General features: G+C 43.9%; 1 long non-coding RNA gene across 1 annotated transcript; it reads left to right on the top strand.

The window, feature by feature from the left end:
- Positions 1-4224: 4224 nt before the first annotated feature.
- LOC309846349 lies at positions 4225-11929 on the top strand. Its single transcript, XR_014301861.1, has 3 exons — positions 4225-4503; positions 10431-10571; positions 11765-11929. It is a non-coding gene; the product is annotated as an uncharacterized lncRNA (long non-coding RNA).
- Positions 11930-13796: the final 1867 nt, after the last annotated feature.

Genomic DNA, 13796 nt, shown 5'->3' with positions numbered 1-13796 from the left:
ATAGGGGGAAAATTAGAGTCAGATCCAGAAATGGAGATGGCCAAAACAGACACCAAGGGCAGGGAATCTAGTTTGCTAGTCATTAAGTATGACCAGAGAGTGGAATTTTTTTCAAGAATCTACAAAAAAAAAAAAGAAAAAAAAAGAAAAAAATTCTACGCATTCAGTTTCATTCATTAGCCTTTAAAATGCTTTGTCCAAAATAAAATTTATAGCACTTGCCAACTTTTAATGGTGTTCTGTAAGCCAAGCATGATCAAAGTTGGCTTTCTCCTGGTAGCTGGAAGCCAAGACCAGGTTCAGAGAATGACACAAAAGCTGAAAGCCTCCAGGCAGAAGAGGTGACCCCAGCTCTCTCTCTCCCTGAGAGGAGGTCAGACATCTGGCAGCCACAGCTGGCCTAGAGCTAAGCAGCAGAGAACAGCAGAGCCATGTGCAGATGGTTACCGACGAACCTCCCAAGGAGAAGGGCAGCAAAACGGGGCAGAGATGAGTATCTGGACAGACTGGTTTACAACTTGGAGAAAGACCCGAAGTAGCTGAAGCAGCTCCCAAAGAGGAAAAGGGCACAGCCTTCGAGTGGAAAAGTCCTCCTCTATCCTAAAAAATCTCGTTTAGAACCTAAAATCTGACTCAACTGGTGGTCTTGTTTTAAACAAAACGTATTTGTCTTCCTCCACATACTTTTTAATGACATTTTTTTCCCCAAATACCAAATAAGGACAATAGAAAGCACTTGAATATGTTTTTAAAGTATTTTCATAATGTTTTCAATCATGCTTTTCGGTCAGTTTACTGTCATTGAAGACAACGCTCCCGCTTCCCTCCCTTCCCCTCCCGAGCAGTTGGCCCCTCAGGTCTTCTGCGCTCACCCACACCAGCCCGGAAACCCGTAGTCTCTGTTTCCGCTGCTGGGCTCTGGGAAGATCTAAACGTGGCTGCTGTAGTAGTGTTGCTCCAGGACTCCACTGGGGCCTATCGTTCACTGATCTGCCTTCACTGCCCATTACTCATGCCTCATTAGAGGCTAATCTAGGATTTATCATTATGCCCTCTCCGCCCCCGCTTCACCTTATATTCAACGGGTGCAGCGGGCTAGGTGGGGTGCTACCCTTGGACTGGAGAGCCTAGTTCCTGCAGCTGTCAGAATCACTGCTGGCTGAAGACTCACGGGCTCTCTGGGAATGGCTTTTGGCAGAGAGGAATTGTCCTGTACTAACCCTCCATGTCTTCCTCCCGCTCCACTCTCCAAGGGCAACCTGCACCCATCACAGCGGTGCAGAAGCCAGGACCCCTCACCTTGATCCCAGACAACTCTGAACAGCTCTCCCGGCTCCGGAGTCTGGTGGGACCGACTGAGGCCTTGGCTGCAACTGTGTCACACTTCAGGGTTCCCATCCTGCTTCCCTCCCTCCTTTACTAGAGATTCCCCAGTAAACCTTCTGCTTGCAAATGTCCACTCAGAGTCCTCTTCCAGAGAACCCCACCCAATATCTAGCAAAACCCCAACTCTTATCAGTCAGGATTCCAGAAACAGAAGATGCACTCACACCCAAGAGAGTTCAGTAAAAGGTCAGTTTACAAAGTCATGAGCAAGGTTAAATGAATGGAATAAGGAGTGTTGGTGAAATGAGCAAGGAATAGTCATGCAGGTTGGTATAGAAGAAGGAAAAGGATATTCTTTAGTTCTTTAGCTATTGCTTCTAAGTTTCAGTCAATCCTATTAAATATGTGCATTCATGACAGCAAGGCTTTACTTTGTTTCCCATTGCAGTTGTATGAAAAATCAGTTAAATCCAAGCATGTTCACTGAATATCTACTATGTATAAGATAATATACGAGGCACAGCACAACGCCAAAATAACCAGTTATTAGCACAACGATTCAAACAGTTTGCAAATTTGGCTACATGATGCTCATTGATTTGAAAATTAAATTTATGGAATCAACACATTCTTCTTGAATCTGGTAAACAAAGCCATAAAAATATAATTAGTATACGATTCTCCATTACATTAAGATTATGGACATTAAATTTAATCACAAGGATAAAATTGCCTTTCTTTAATCCACCAACAAATGTGAATATACCAGACAGCCTATAAAAGAGAAAACTACCTCTCCCCACTGCCTTCACCTCTCATTAAATCTGCCTTTTGTTATGTTATACTGTTTTGCTATATTCAACACTTTACTTCTTAATTTATAAATAAGCCTCCCCACTATGTTTATGTTAAAATTTGGGGACTTGATTTTAGAATTCAACACTCGTGACTTTTAACGAGAAGCTTATAGTTGTGTAGAAGCTGTGGTATTTGTTAACAAACATTTGGTTGTTGGTTGGCAACATCCAATACATCAATTTCATTAAAGATAATAATGCACTGTCTAACTAATGGGAATGTTCATTTTCACAAATTTGTTTTCTCAGTGTCACCATTTCATTGCTGGAGGATGCTTATTATATATCCATCATTCAATTAAATAGAATTTCTTCAGTGTCTGCCATGTCCAAGACCGTGAGACACTGTGAGATGTCAATGAACTGGAAACCATAATGGGGCAATGACACAGAGACTTAAGTATTGAATGATAGTGACAGATCCTACACTTCGCACTATGCTGAAACCCACTGGATGTCTCTTGCTTGTCAAAGGTAACTCAATGGGGGCACCTGCCTGGGTGGCTCCGTGGGTTAAAGCCTCTGCCTTCGGCTCATGTCATGATCTCAGGGTCCTGGGATTGAGGCCTGCATAAGGCTCTCTGCTCAGCAGGGGACCTGCTTCTCCCTCTCTCTATCTGCCTCGCTGCCTACTTGTAATCTCTCTCTCTGACAAATAAATAAAATAAATAAATAAATAAAATTTTTTAAATGGAACTCATTGGAAAACACAGAGATGACCACATTTTGCTTGTATTCATTACTCAATTTCAGTAGAGAGAGTTTGAAATCTGTGCCCTGGAAGTCAACATTTTAGGAGAAGCTTGCCAATCTTTGCTAATTCCAAAATAAGCAGATCTTTCCAACAGAAATAGGCCCTGCATTGGCATTATCTGTTCCTATTCGGGGCATGAGCATTCACTCTAACTTCCATGATAAGTTCAGAGAGGAGAGAGAAATTTGAAGTGAGGGTTGAAGACAAAATCATGTGGCAGTTCATTAAAGATGCATATGTCATGCTAAAGCAAGTCTCCATAAATGTCATCGGATTGAAATCTGACCACAATGGAATTAAATTAAAAATAAAAAATATGGGCACCTGGTGACTCAGTTGTTTGAGCGACAGCCTTGGGCTCAGGTCATGATCCTGGACTTCCAGAATGGAGTCCCGCCTCGGGCTCCTTGGGGAGTCTGCTTCTCCCTCTGACCTTCTCCTCTCTCATGCTCTTTCTCACTCATTCTCTTTCAAATAAATAAATAAAATCTTTTTTAAAAAATGGAATATTAAGGGTGCTTGGGTGGCTCAGTGCGTTAAAGCCTCTGCCTTCAGCTCAGGTCATGATCCCAGGGTCCTGGGATTGAGCCCCACTCAGGCTCTCTGCTCCATGGTGAGACTCCTTCCTCCTCTCTCTCTCTGCCTGCCTCTCTGCCTACTTGTGATCTCTGTCTGTCAAATAAATAAATAAATAATCTTTATTTTTTAAAAAATGGAGTATTACAGTGGCTGGGTGGCTCAGTCAGTTAGGGGTCTGCCTTCAGTCAGGTCATGATCCCAGGGTTCTGGGATGGAGCCCCATGTAGGGCTCTCTGCTCAGCAAGGAGCCTACTTCTCCCTCTCCTTCTGCCTGCCACTCCCCTGCTTATGCTCTCTCTCTCTCTTACTGTCAAGTAAATAAATAAAATCTTTTAAAAAAGAAAAGAAAAGAAAACTGGAGGATTATTTCATCTCTATATCTTTTCATTTCATCTATGAAATAGAACAGTTTGAAATCATTTGTAGCTATGGTGGAGACACCCTCCTGGTAGTTTTCATGCTGCATTATTTTTTAGTATAAAACTCTCTGCTAACTAAAAAAGCTTCTAAGCCTCCATTAATGGCACACTTGTCATAAATAATGCACTAAATGTGTAACTTTTCAAAGCTATAATGTTTAAGCTCCTTAGCATTCATCTTGAGGAATGACTGCCTATATTCATTACAGGGAACAGGAGATCTTGGTATACTCGGGAACTTTCCAAGAATCCAGCTTCACTGAGGCGAGCAGCAGTTGCTCGGCAACATGGGAGGTGATTGTCGTCACGGTGCCTGGTGGGTGACCTGGGCAAGCAGAGCCTCCTGGACTGTGGGCAGGAAGACCAAGAAGGAGAGCACGGGGGCACCAGGAAGGCCAGCCATGATGTTGATGAAACTGAGAAACAGCAGGTCACTCCGATGCCAGGGCTTCCTTGTGTTCCTTCTGTCAGCTCTGAGGCACAGTGCCAATAAGAAAGGCCAGAAGACCAGCAAAGAGAGAAAACACCCATGGGCCAGAGGAATTCAGGAACAAGTTTCAAGGCAGAGGTAAGATTGGACTGGCCTTTATGTCAAACTTGACATAGGCAGGAACACCCGGGTTCCGATGGAAACCCCAAATAAAGACTGAGAAGCAATTAACTGGAAGGTTCTGTCACGTTGCCAGGTTGCATGAGCTAGGAGAAACAGCAAATTTACTTAAAGCTATGCTCAATAAATTCCCTTATACGTTTATTTATTCAATCAACAAATATTTATTGACGGTCTTGCATGTGCCAGCTCCCACACTAGGCACGGAGATCATTAGGACAAGCTTTTGTAAAGTTTACATTTTTCTGGTGGAAGCAGACAGCAAAAAGAGAAAGCAGATTAAAGGGATACTTTTGGAACATAATATTACTCTCAGGGACACACAACAGGGTGATGTGATGGGGTGCACCTTGCACCATGTGTATAGAATGGGGTGATTTTAGATCCCGTGATCTGAGCAGGTCCCTGAGACCCTGCAGTCATGTAGGACCCTGTGCTCAAAAGAGGCCCTCTACTCAGAGATTACTACTCTGCAGTTGCCATATTAAAATTCTTAGTAATTCTATCTTCATTTTATTTGGTAAATGAATGTTTGGTAAGGAATGTGTGGTGGGCAATGGAGCATATGTTGGAGGATGCCTTCTCAGTGTCTGTGCCTGTCAAGGGCTGTGGCACTAGCGCAGGGAGGTGCAGAGTTGGGCCTGAGCCCTAGGAGCCTGCAAGGGTCTGTACTTAGCCTACAACTTTCTTCATGCCCAAGGAAGCGTGACGTTAAATAGCAAATAAAAACCCCGCGACGATCAAAGGAGAAAGTGCAAGAAGAAGGGAACAAGCTCCTTTCCTGCTTTTAAACCCAGGGGACTGCCATTTTCATTTTGCACTGAGCCCCACAAATTACATCTCTGGTCCCACTCTGAGAAGGGGCATTTGCAGGAGAGGGGGGACCATTCCAAGTGGGAAGGCTGCAAGTGCAAAGATTCTCAGGGGGTGTGTCCACAGAATGACACATCATATGACAATGCGGGAAGCTCTGATCAGGGCAGAGCCTGGAAGGAGGGACAAGGAGAGATAGAGCCAGAGACAAGAAGCACATCAGATAGTCCAGGAAGAGTGCTCAGTCCTGGAGGAACGGGACAATGGCACGGAGTGAACTCAGGTGTAAAGACTCTGTCCACATCACTTCCGGACTTTGACACAAAACCTCGGAGGACCTCATACCTCTGAGATCTGCCACCTTCATGGGAAGCTGGGAATTCCATGCTCTACCCCCAAGCTGGCCTTAGGTGAGGGGTTGTTCTGGTCTTTCCCATTTGTCACTCCATAACACACATGAAAGGAAGCATCCCCCCTGTGGGTCACAGACTACTCCCCCTGATCTTTGTTCCAGGCTCCTAGGACCTCTTCCCTTTTTCTAAAGGGTTACTCTCAAGCCCCCCCTTTTTTAAAGTTTTTATTTATTTGAGAGAGAGAAAGCACAAGTGGGGGGTGTAGAGGGTGCAGAAGAAGCAGACTCCCCCACTGAGCAGGGAACCCGATGTGGGGTTCCACCCCAGGGCCTCAGACATCATGACCCGAGCTGAAGGCAGATGCTTAGCCGACTGACCCACCCGGGTGCTGCCCCAGGACTACTCTCAATTTTATCCTGGGTTTGCCCCCACGCAAGTCCTCGTTGTCACACCCAGCCAACTCTGCTCCCCTCCTAAGACTCTGCATAATTGTGCCTTCGGAGTCCTTGCCCAAACCTGCAGACTGACTTAGGTCTCTGCATTCCTGGTCCACTTTTTTTGTAGCAGTTGTACATTTCTTTATGTGGTCATTTGATCAGTATCTGTTTCTCCAAATGGACTGTGAGGTCCTTAAGCACAAGGGAAAGGTCCCTTTTGCCTATAGTGGTGTCCATAGCACCCCACGCATGGGAGGCACGTGCTGGCTAGCAGTCATGACGGTCTAGAGCAGCACAGGGAGAGAGAGGCCAGGGTCTAGAATGAGCCCTGGCGGGGGGAGCTGGTACTTTGAGTTGGGCCTGAGCTGGTACTTTGAGTTGGGCCTTCAGCAATGCAAGGAATGGAATGAGAGAAGAGGTCTGCCTAGGTTCAGAATTTGCTCCGCTATTAAAGCAGATAAGAGGGAAGAAATGAACAGGAGAAGACCTTCCCTATGGAATTCAAGGCCCCGGATTATGAGAGGTGGCCGATGGAGAAGGAGAGGCCTGCCGGCCTGGACAGTTGCCCATCTCTTCCCTCTTGCCTGCATCCCCGCCTCTCAGCCCTTTCAGATGTCCTCAACAGGCTTTCTGGTACTCTCCCATTCATGTGTAAAAAAGTAGTAAACTCAGTCTCTCCTTGGAAACTTTGGGGCAAAAACCCAACACCCTGCACTGGTCAGGAGAAAAGGATTCATTGGACAAGAATCTTTAAGTATCATATCACTCTGGTAAGAGTATATATGAAGAAGAAAATAGTCTTGTGTAGCGGGCAGCCTCTAAGAGGCTCCTGGGAGCACCTACCCCTGCATAGCCACACCCTTGTGCAGTCCCCTCCCCTGAGTGTGGGCTGGACTCACTGAACTGTTTCTAAAAAGTAGAATATGACAGAAGCAATCAGGTGACCAGTCTGGATTAGGTTATAAAAAGATTTTTCCTTCTACCTTAAGTACCTTCTTTCTCATGGATTGCTTGTCCTGGGGAAACCGGCTGCCATGGTATGAGGCAGGAACCAGATGGTAAGGCCCATGTGGCAAGAGACTGAGGGCTGCCAGCAAATACCTGAGTGGGTTTAGGAGCAGGTGACCCCCCACAGATAAAATCTCATCCCCAATCAACAGCTCAGTAGGAAACTCATGAGAGATTCAAACCAGAGGCACCGAGCTAGGTCAAACTCAGATCACCTATCCACAGAAACTAAGAGACAAGAAAGGTTTGTGTGTTAAGCCATTAAATTTTGCAGTAATTTGTCATGTAACACTAGATAACGTACACAGTTATGCATCATTTCTGAATTCTACATCTGTGCTGGGGTTTCGTACTTGAGCACCAACAAGGAGGTAGACGTGCCGGCACAAGGCCAAGTGTTAGCTGGAATTCCTGCCCAGTGGGGCTTCATAAATAATAAAGACAAAAGGAACTCTCTTGCTGAGAATTTTTATAGTGCTGGTTATTTGAGCAACATTTAGAAATCCACCATCACCACCAATACCCCTTCCTGGAAAGGGAACTCATGAAAGCAAAAGGAATCTGGAAGTTTTGAGTCCGTTCTAAAGAATATACCAAAGCCTGGGTCCACAATATGAAACGCCGAGTTGACTTGGCCAGTTCTTTCCCATCCCAAATTCACAAATTGTGAATAATCCATTGCATACATGGCCTTTGAAGATCTTGCCTGTTCTCTTTCTCCCCTTCTTTCTCCTCCAGCTTCCTTCCTTAATATTATAGGTAAAACATTAGTAGCCCTTTGTCCATTAAATAAAGTATCCCTAAATGAATGACCACCTTCAACTTACCTTTTTAACTTGGGTATCACTCCTAACCCATGCAGATAAGTAAAGTTTAAAAAACAAACAGGAATATTTATTCTAAATCATATGTTTAGCTCAGTATTAATCCAGCTTTGCCATGTATTAAGTTAGAATCTTTTCTATACAGCTCACTCGGCGAATCCTGTTAAAATGTAGTTCAGTGGGTCTGGGAGGGCATGAACATTTGCATTTCTAACAAGCTTCCGATCAAAGCCTATGCTGCTGGTCCCTGGCACACACTTCAAAGAGTAAGGCCTCCGGTGGAACCATTTCTTGTTTCTGGGCCTGGGAATCTGCAACAGTTGGGTTCACTGACCTCTTAAATCCTATGAACTCGTGATCTTCCTGTCAAGCCCGTCCTTCATTCTCCTCCCCCGTGCTCCCTATCATGGTACGTGGCACCACCACCCACTGCCATTTTCCTACATAAATGTGCGACTCCTCCTCTCTCCGTCTCTTCCTCCCAGCATACGCCCGTCGTGTCCACACTCCAGCCCTGTCGATTTTAGGTCCTGCATCCTTTCATGAAGACACCCACCTGTCTTCACCTTTGCTTCAGCTTCCACTTGACCTGAGCCCATGTGCTTGCCTACCCAAGCCAATGTCACCAACCCCCAGGGTCTTTGAACGAGGCAAATCGAACTACATCATATCTCTGCTTAAACTCTTCAGTAATTCTTTAAGGTGGCTGGCGTGAAGTTCTTTTAAAAACTCAAAGTCTTTTCAGCCTCAGAGGCCTCCACACAGGCAGTCCATCTGCCATGAAAACACTATGCCCCAAACTTGTCACCCTGTGGATGACCCCTCGGGCAGGCCTTGCCGGTCTCCCAGAGTGGGTGCATCTTTACTGTGCAGTCTTTCAGAGGCTGTATTTTCCTTCGTCGCTTTTATTAAAATTAATTAATTGAATCTCATGTGAGTGTCCAGTCTACGACAGAGCTGACATCAATGCTCGCTCTGGATCACCAGTCTGTCCCAGGCCCAGCGCAGGAGTGGCGCAAGTAGGCCCATGATCAAGATACTATGAACGAATAAATATTTCCCACCCACACTGAGGATTCCTGATAGGTACCGCTGTATTTTATCTATTAGGTTCCAACAGAAGCTGAAGTCTTAGTTACTAAGATTGAACATCGACCTCTCAACAAGGGGATGTTAGGCAAGTTGCCTCATAATTACTGTACAATTTCCTTGTGAGGAAGGCTGTGCATGCCGTGGCTAAGTGTGATAATAATTAGTGGATGGATGCAAGGGGCGTTCGAAGTTCCAAATAATTGACACAGGAATTCTAAATATTGACACGAACAACACATAGAGAACACGTGGTTTCCAGGCCTCCTCCTTCAGAACTTTAGTTCGCTTCTGCTTTTTTCTTTTAAACAGTGAATTAAAGAAGTAAATTCCTTGTCTATCAAAACCTGGATGAGTCACAGACACAGATAAAATTCATGGCCAAGGGCTATGTATCTGGGAGGTGTGAGGAGAGGGTTGGGGAGTCCCATGTCCACAATACCTTCCCAGTCACCTGAATTCCACCAGAAAAAAATGTGTTTCTTTAGAATTTGGAGAGCCCTGGGGCACCTGGGTGGCTCAGTCTTTAAGCATCTGCCTTCAGCTCAGGTTATGATCCCAGGGTCCTCGGCTCGAGCCCCACATCTGGCTCCCTGCTCAGCAGGAAGCCTGCATCGCCTTCTCCCACTCCCCCTGCTTGTGTTCCTTCTCTCTCTGTCTCTTTCTGTTAAATTAATAAATAAAATCGTTTAAAAAAAAAAGAATTTGGAGAGCCCTGTTAAAATATGAATACCCTTTGGATAGTTGAGCCATCCAAGGTTAGAGAAACAGTTTTTCCTCAAATCAGCCACAGACAAAATAGGTGTATTTTCCTAGTGTTTACTTTTTCTACCCTACCTAACTTTGACACAGTTTGTATTTTAAATCAAATATAGAAATATTATAGAATAATATCAAAATTTGCATGAATCTTCAAATGAAAAGAGAGATTCAAAGAAATGTTGTAAGGAATAGTAATGCAGTCCTGGGGTATTAAGGACCCATCTTTGGCATACTTAGAAAGCACAGATGAAGAGCGTTCCCTAACCAAACTAGTCAGCCTGGGGTTGGGGGAGGATGGCATGAATTTGCAGGGAGAGTGTGAGGCAGGGACCACTGTTAGTACTATCCTTCTTCCAGAGTAATAAATCCCTTATTTTAACCTTGATCCACCACCAGCCATGACCAATTTTGGATTTCCCAGACTCCTTTTCAGGTAAGCATGCCCCTGTGACTAAATTCTGGCCAAGGTGATGAAAGCAAACAGTGAGGTAATGAGATGATTTCTGGAAACTTCCTTAAAAGACAACTGGCCCATGACCGATCTCTCTTTTCCCTCTGCCCTCCTTCTGGTGGACTGCAGTTTCCTCATGTGGCTGCAGCTGGAACAACCAGACTTGGAGATGCAAATTCCCAATACTGGATGAGTCAGGGGAAGGGGCAGGACTTGCACGCAGGCCCTGGACAGTTGATCCCAGACTTTACAGAAAAGAAAAACAGAAGACAACCCCTTGCTGAAGCTGGTACTGTTGAGAGTTTCTACACTTGTAAACCTAAACCTTAGTGATAGAAAAGGGAAAAAAAAAATTTAAAGCAATTTATCACCCTTACCTGGGACACTTTTAGAAGGAAATGGTCATTAAAACAATCAAAGTTATGTCGTGTTGAACTATTTTTTTATTGACTTGCAAATTGGTGTTACTGTTTTGTTGGATCTGTCAAATAGTTCAATTCAAAGACTACTTTCAAAAATAAACTTTCTAAAATTGTAAGTAATATATACCTGTGTAGTATAAATCAAACTCAAGCCTACTTTATATTTTTAAAAAAATTTTATTTATTTATTTATTTACTTGAGAGAGAGAGAGAGAGAGCATGAGCAGGAAAGAGTACAGAGGGAGAGGGAGAAGCCGACTCCCCACTGAGCAGGGAGTCTGATGTGATGAGGGGCTCCATCCCAGGGCCCAGAGATCATGACCTGAACAGAAGGCAGATGATTAACCTACTGAGCCATGAAGGTGCCCTAAAACCTTCTTTATATTGATCATCGGAATGCTGAGAAATAACATAAGTAGAATTATTCTTATCATATTCTTATCATATCATATTTACTTGCTCTGATTCGTTCCTTAGCTAGGTCTCTCTTGAATGTCATACCACTAATATTTTTTTCTAAAAAATATATTTTCTTTAATTTGGTCTTGTTACCTTTTTATCTTTTTTATAAAACTACAGCAACTTTCTTCAAGATCACTTTTTATGGTTAACAAATCTTAAATCATTAGCATCTTCTCAACAGTCATTTCAATAGACCATAATATTGTTTTAAAGATTTTATTTACTTGAGAGCAAGAGTGAGTGAGAGAGACAGAGAGGGAGAGAGAGAGTTTGGGGGGGAGGGGAGAGGGAGAGGGAGAAGCAGGCTTCCCACTGAGCAGGGAACAAGACATGGGGCTCGATCCCAGGACCCTGGGATCATGACCTGAAACAAAGCACACACCTAACCTACTGAGCCACCCAGATGTCCCCAGCCTGTAAGATTTTTTTATTGAGAAAAATTTTTCTGTACAGGTACAGAGGCATATAAATTCTGCTACCTAGAAAACATTCTATTCTAATTTCTGTACGGGAAATGTGTAAGTATTTCCACTCAAACTTTCAAAATTTCTGTCTTTTTTACCTCCACTCAAAGTTTTACTGATTTCTTTTTCCATAGGACAAGAGCAATTGGAGAGCGAGCAGAATGGATTCCCCTGTTGCACAAGAGAACATCAAAGACACTTCTTCTAGAAGCACATCTTCATCCATAATTCCTATGTTGAAAGAATGAACTACTGAAGGTTGTCAGGATGCTTTAACTAATAAGCTTTCATCCATAAGACCATGTTGACCTAATTGACTTCCTGTTTTTACATCACATGGACCATCTATTAATTGCCATAAAGAATGCACATGTGGGTAATTCTAAACTACACATTGGCCCACGTCATGCCTGGGCCTCAACTTTTATAGTCACCGGGTAGTGCCTACAGAAGAGAACATTAAACATCCTTAGGCTAGCTCTTCGTGTGGCAGCCTCCCTAACTTCAACCTCCTCCATCTCCAAACCACTGCTCCTCTCTCACACAACCGAGCTTTCCGTACTCTCGTTTTCTCTAAATGCCCATCAGGCTAACTCCTCCTTCAAGATTCAGGCCGTGCCTTATTTCATCTTAAAAACAGCTTCCAACACCTCTTGCCCATCTCCAACCCTTTTCCAGCCCCTCTCTGTTCCCCCACTGGCTTGTCCTACATCTGTTCACAGACCTCAGCACACAGGCTGTCATGCCTGTCACCCCTGACCAGGACCTTCTCGAGGACTGGCTCCCAGGACTGTATCCTCAGAATCAAACATATAGTCTAGCCCAAGGTGGAGACATTCAGGAAGGGTCTGATGGATGAAAGAGTCTTAATCATGCTGTTAGCTGACTTTGGGTAGATTAAAGCTCCAAACAAAGGAATTTTTTCATTATAAGAAATCACCTTTCATGTAACTTCAGGTTCAATTTCATTCACTGCCTGAAGCTGTGTCTGCTAACATCGTTCTTAGTTTAAACTATGGTTTCATAAATAGTCTGCAGGTCTCTAATCCATCAATTCGTATTGTCCAGTAAGGCGGGGATCACCACACCCCAAAGCCACGGAATCTCATGCCTTCCACTGGGTCTGGAACACAGCAACTTGGAAAGCAGAGGGGAGAAACGGTTTCTTCCCTTTCCAGCAGACCTTTCTGAGCTTCTGTGTGTTGTTGAAATGAGAGACACTGAGAGATGAGACCACAAACCAAAAGTTACACCCTTGGGTCTGAAAGGTTTGGACAGACGCTAGTGTTTCTGGAAGACAAAGAGAATCCACAAACATGAGAATGTAGGGATGGATGTTTGCACACAACGGAAGGCACGTTCTAAAAGCACGTTTGCCAACCGCTTAATTAAATGTTTCTCAATATTTGATGAGAATTCATATCAGACACAGGGCTTTGACTGGAGGGAAGGGGCTCATGCGCACTCAGAAGAAGCCTAGCAGATCCACACTTCCACAGATGAGCCAAACAAAGCATAAAAACAAAACTCCAATGGTCATTTTCCCTATACATCACATCCTGGTAGAATTCCCACCTCTTAAGAGGAAACCTCCGTGACCACATAAGAAAAAAAACGTTTTTAATTTCATGCCAGTTTTTAAACGAGTCCAAACTAAAACAAAGATTTTATGACTCTCTCAGTCTGCCATGCGGATTTCCGCCTCTGACAAATGCCAGGAATCCTTGTGGCTACTTTAGATGTTCAAACCATTTATTAAGAGTGAGAGAGTGCCATGTCGGAAACCGGGCTCCAGAAAGGTAGCTGAGGCCACCACTTTGGACTCCAGCCAGAAGAAGACTTCTTGGCAACAAAGTGGGCAGTTTTAGGAACTGCACAATTGTTTAAACTCTCCTGTGCAGTTTAAGAAAAGTATTTTCAGTGGCAAGGAGGTGCCATAGAGCTGCAAATACAGATGGAAGTATTTTCTACAGATCATTGTATTACACTGAAAATGAAAACTAAAACCCAATAAAATGCTGCCATTATCCACCAGAGGCTTCAAAAGGAACCAATTCTGTTTTCGGGGTTATTGGGCCATTGGATAAGAGGAAGAAGAAAAAAACTGAACATAAATTTTGAAAAATGCAAACATTAACTTCCAATTCAATTGGCATCAGACTTTTG

Source organism: Mustela nivalis (genome assembly GCF_964662115.1).
Source record: "Mustela nivalis genome assembly, chromosome: 13".
NCBI lineage: Eukaryota > Metazoa > Chordata > Mammalia > Carnivora > Mustelidae > Mustela > Mustela nivalis.
Note: the sequence above shows the minus strand (reverse complement) of the source record. Positions and strands in the feature narration are given on the sequence as shown.